We start from the raw sequence: 6,000 nt of genomic DNA on the forward strand, positions 1-6,000 counted from the left end.
GCTCTAATCCTTGCTGAGTCTAAAAGGTTCAATTAGCCAAAAAGTTTACTGCGAGCTGTATTTGAGAGGACTCATCTCCACAATCCAGAGGCAAGCTTTTAAGCCACATCTGTAATTTAACTTTCTTAGAATGGCTTTGCCAAGTTCACTTGTAGGAGCCATGGAGTTTTCCTTTGTTTTTATATTTTATTTTTCATATTTTTAATCATCAGCCCTGCAGCATCCTGATTTTTCCCCTGAAGGTTTTCTTGCCCCTCAGCCAAAGAAAGTTAAAAGGGAAAAACAAGACAACAAAGTTGTTTCTAGCTCGTAATTCTTAAAGACCATCCAGTTTTATACTAAGGTACATTTACTCCCATTTATTTCAACTGAGGGCTGAGGTACAGGCCTGTCAAGAAGTCTGCTTACTTGAAAGTAAGCCCCTTGAATTAATTGAGTCTTATTTCCAGAGAAACACACATGGCTCTACTGCAAATTGAGGGAGTTTTTTAAAAAAGCCCCCAACATCAAAGATTTATTTAAGAAAATCACATAGTCCTGTAAATAAAGTCAGGCAGCAAAGAAAAGAGCTCACATTTTCCACTAGAGCTACTAAGGATTTTTTAGTACTTGGCATTTTCGTATCAAACTACAGGGCATTTTGGAGAAAGAAGAATCAGCCTGATCTCATCAGCCTGATCTCATCATTACGTCAGCAAAGACAAAACAGAATGGAGAAAAAATGCAATTAAAAAAACTTTGGGGGAGGCTGGAATTCAAGACAAGAGGGTCTACGTCCAAAAAGTTGCCACAAAGAGGGTGTCAACCTATTCTCCAAAGCATCTGGAGGAAGGACAAGAAACAATGGATGGAAGCTGGTTAAAGAGAGAACCAACCTAGAATAAAGGAGAAATTTCCTGACAGAACAATTAATCAGTGGAACAGAGCATGTGAAGTGTTAATACTATTTTATAATACCATGGTAAAGCCACACTTGGAATATTGCATCCAGTTTTTTGTTCACCACGATGTAAAAAAGATGTTGAGATTCTAGAAAGAGTGCAGAGAAGAGCAATAAAGATGATTAGGATACCGGAGGCTAAAATATATAAAAAATGGTTGCTGGAATTGGGTATTTAATGAAAAGAAGAATTAGGGGTGACATGATAGCAGTGTTCCAGTATCTCAGGGGCTGCCACAAAGAAGAGGGAGTCAAGCTATTCTCCAAAGCTCCAGAAGGCAGGACAGGAAGCAATGGATGGAAACTAATCAAGGAGAGAAGCAACCTAGAACTAAGGAAAAATTTCCTGACAGTTAAGAACAATTAATCAGGGGACAACATACCTCCAGAAGTTGTGAATGCTGAAGTTTTTAAAAAGAGATTGGATAACTATTTGTCTGAAATGGTATAGGGTTTCCTGCCTAACCAGGGGGTTGGACTAGAAGACCTCCAAGGTCCCTTCCAACTCTGTTATTATTCTGTTACCTTGTCCTTAGAAATTGTGGGTGTTTCAACACTAAAGGTTTTAAAGAAGAGATTGGAGAACCATTTGTTATTTTTCTGCCATTCTGCAAGATCTGGGAAAACTGGCAAGTTCCAGAGTGCATTTATCAAGAAATGATATATTATGGGAAGTTTTGCCTTCTATAGCAGAGCCTGTCCTGTGGAACACCATCCCACTTGGGGGGGCTGAGCAGCTCCAACCCTGTTTTCCTTTAAGCAAGTCTTGCAAACGTAGAGGATTCCTTTGGCCTTTGGCTGCAAGTGGCTTTCCATTGTGGGATATGGTTTGCACACTTCAAGCATATGTTTTCCCCTGTAATAATCATCTTTTATTTTTACTTTTGGCTTTGGCTTTTTATTGTATCACATTGGTTTGTTTTTAAGTTTATATGGTACTCAGAGTTGGTAAAGGTATGGGTCGCGGTAGTAATCTAAAGAGTATCAATCATGTACATATATACTAGGGCAGTAATGGCAAACCTTTTGGACTCCGCGTGTCCAAAAATTTGGAAAAAGCCTAACCTGATTCTGCTGGTGTGTTACATATACTCCTCCCACAAAGAAAAGACAGAAAAAAAATATTTGTCTCTTCCCCTCCCCATTTGGGTAACCCTGGACAGTTGCACTCATTGAAGCTGGGCCTGAAATAAAAGTCAGGGCCTCAACGACAGTCCTTATATTACTGTCACTCAAAAAGGCCACTTGGCGCTAAAGGAATTACCATGTTTCCCCGAAAATAAGACCCTGTCTTATATTTTTTTGAACCCTGAAAGAAGCACTTGGCCTTATTGTCATGCTCTCAAAAGCCCGATTGGGCTTATTATCAGGGGATGTCTTATTTTGGGGAAAACAGGGTATACATTAACAATGGCAACTTCCTATAAAGAAAACTTATATAAAATGTTTTATAGATGGCATTTACCCCCAGCTAGGTTAGCTAAAATGTTTAAAAATATGTCTAGTAAGTGTTGGAAATGTAATCAAAAAACGGGCACATACTATCATATGTGGTGGACTTGTGGTAAAGCAAAATATTTGGGGGGGGAATACATAAATGGCTAGAAAAGATGACTGGAAACCATGTAGATTTTAAACCTGAACTATTTTTATTAGGTATAATAGCAGTTAAACTTGATAAGAAAAGTGTGTATTTAATATTGCACATTTTGACAGCAGTGAGGATGGTATTTGCGTAATGCTGGAAAAATGAAGAAACACCACGAGATGAAGAAATAATTAAGAGGATACTACTGTGCAGAAGTGGACAGACTGGCATTAAAAATGAAAGAGAAAGAAGATACAGAATATTACCAAATATAGTGGTTTGGAAAAAAGGGGTGGAGATTAAGAATGTAATATGTATTGTTAAGCAAATTAAATACCCAGACAAAACAATGTGTATTAAGCACTAAGAAATGTAATTAATAAAAAAAATAATTTTTTAAAAAAGGCCACCTGGTGCTGTTCCCCAAGTTGTGTGAGCACAATTGCCCCTGTGGCCCAGCGCTCCTCAGTATCTGCCATGCCCCATTTATCATGCGATTCAAGGTATTGGTTACCACCTTTAAAGCGCTCCATGGCATAGGACCCGGGTACCTTCGAGACCGACTTCTGCCATCAATAGCCTCCCACCGGCCAGTTCGCTCCCACAGAGAGGGTCTCCTCAGGGTGCCATCGGCCAAGTTATGTCGGCTGGCGACACCCAGGGGGAGGGCCTTCTCTGTGGGAGCCCCTGCCCTGTGGAATGAACTGCCCCCGGAAATGCGTAAGATCTCCGACCTCCGTGTATTTTGCTGTGCCCTCAAGACCCTGTTGTTCCACCAGGCCGGGCTATCAATGTAATGATTTTTAAATTGGGTGTTTTAAATTTTGGGGGTTTTAAATTTGAGCCGAAATTATTTAATAATTTTAATTATTTTTAACTGATGTCTGTCTTTGTGCTTTTAATAGGCTGTACACCGCCCTGAGTCCTTTGGGAGAAGGGTGGTATAGAAATAAATTAATTAATTTATTTATCTTCAGGTGATGTTCTCTTTCGGTTGACAGGCCTCTGAGGGTCTGTCAACAGAGAGAGAAAACTGCTCTGGGTCACATTAGACCTTCGTTCTTGAAGCAACTTCAGAGAATGTATTTATTTGTTTGTTTGTTTGTTTGTTTGTTTATATCTCACTTTTTTATTTCTAAAAATAACTCAAGGTGGCAAACATATCCAATGCACTTTCCTCCCAACAACAACCCTGTGAGGTGGGTTGAGAATGACTGGCCCAAAGTCACCCAACTGGTTTTTCATGCCTTAAGGCACAACTAGAACTCATAGTCTCCTGGTGATTGGCCCAAAGTCATCCAACTGTCTTTCATACCTGGGGTGGGACTTGAACCCATGGATTCTCGCTTTGTAGACTGGTGCCACCTGGCTCTTCCGTGGTCTCTGCACCTTCTGAAAAACCGCATGAAAGCAGGGCCTGCTTCCTTGTGATTTTCAGAGGCTCTAGACCTCTGCAGCCTCTGAAAATCGTGCAAGTACAGGGCATACTTTGAGAATAATTGTTGTTGAGTGTTGGTGAACGCCTGTGCGTCACCCAAAGCATTGTGGTGTATCCCATTTGACCCCATGTGTCATAGGTTCACCATCACTCTACTAGAGGTCTCACATTGTTGTCCTGCTCCATATACTAATTAGACAGCCTTGGAAGAACCTACTCATACGGTTCCAATAATGCTTATAGAGTAATATTAACATGGGAGGGGCCCGCTGGAGTCTGACTCATTCCTTTAATTGCTCCCTTTCTTTGGCTGTGCTCACAGCACGAGGGAGTTGGTAGAAAGGACAACTTGACTTGAAAGAGACTTTATCTTATCTTATAAGCCCCAAATCTAGAAACTACACGTGGCAATCATATTTTGCAGCTAGGCTTGGTTGAAGAGTTCTGTTCAGTTTAAAGGATGAGAAGGCTTGGGCCTATTCAATGGAAGAATTCTGTTTTGTGCTCTCTCTCTCTCTCTCTCTCTCTTTTAGCTTAGCATGAAAAACGCAACCATGATTTCATTTCATTGTTCCTTCCTTGCATATCACTGCAAACAGAGTATTTTTTCTTCTTTCCATAATCTCACAGGTCCTTGATTTCAGATTTAGCACCAAATCTGGGGAAACTGTGTTGATAATTAACCCTGGACAGCATAGAATAGAATAGAATAGAATAGAATAGAATAGAATAGAATAGAATAGAATAGAATAGAATAGAATAGAATAGAATAGAATAGAATTCTTTATTGGCCAAGTGTGATTGGACACACAAGGAATTTGTCTTTGGTGCATATGCCCTCAGTGTACATAAAGAAAAAAATATATTCATCAAGAATCATAATATACAACACTTAGTGATAGTCATAGGTTACTAATAAGCAATAAATCATACTAGGAAACAAAACAATATAAATCATAAAGATACAAGCAACATAGTTATAGTCATACAATCATAAGTGGGAGGAGATGAGTGATAGGAACGATGGGAAGATTAATAGTAATAGTAATAGTAATAGTAATGCAGACTTAGTGAATAGTTTGACAGTGTTGAGGGAATTATTTGTTTAGCAGAGTTTAGTAGAGTTCAGGAAAAAAACTGTTCTTGTTTTCTAGTTGTTCTGGTGTGCAATGCCCTATAGCGTCGTTCTGAGGGTAGGAGTTGAAACAGTTTATGTCCAGGATGCGAGGGGTCTGTAAATATTTTCACAGCCCTCTTTTTGACTCGTGCAGTATACAGGTCCTCAATGGAAGGCAGGTTGGTAGCCATTGTTTTTTGAACATTCTGAAGACATTCTGAAATTATGGTTTGGATCGAGGAATGCATTTCTGACGAATATTACAGCTGCCCTCAAGGCAAGTTATAGCTCTTCTCTAGACTGGAATTTGCTTAAGCATTCTGGATCTCAGTATGAGTTTTATTGTGCAAAATTTTGCCAGTGCATCCCAGGTCAAGGAAGCAGGAGGCCAACCTAGAGAGAGTGGAATAATACTGGCTTCTGATAGTTCCAGGAAAACATAGTCAGTCTTATCTAATCTTTTCCCTCTCTTCTCAAGTAATCTATACGAGTCCCCTTGATTCAGAATTTTCATTGGTCTCCTAGTCAAGACACTCTCTGTAACTGTCAATGACAAATGAAGGACATTTGCTCAATGTCATGAACTCTTCACCCATGTCCCACCTCCCCTGCACTGTGTGTGCCTCACCCAACCATTTACAATCAGTTGCAGACTTGAGCAAGCACAATACTACACTTCAGCACAAATCCCAAATCTCGGAGAGAACATAGAAGTTTTGCTAAAGGCTATAGAGACCTTCCTTGCTTTGGGATGGCAACGTGGAGTTCTAATAATAGTAATAGCAATAGCACTTAGACTTATATACTGCTTCACAATGCTTTACAGCCAGCAGTGGGTTTCACATTTTGTTACCACTGGTTCGCCACCGTGCGCACACCTTCCACACCTGTGCCTGGCCTTCCGTGCATGTGGTTTG

Source organism: Pituophis catenifer, unplaced genomic scaffold, assembly GCF_029215685.1.
Source record: "Pituophis catenifer annectens isolate HBS135680 unplaced genomic scaffold, rPitCat1.0.hap2 SCAF_3, whole genome shotgun sequence".
Classification (NCBI taxonomy): domain Eukaryota; kingdom Metazoa; phylum Chordata; class Lepidosauria; order Squamata; family Colubridae; genus Pituophis; species Pituophis catenifer.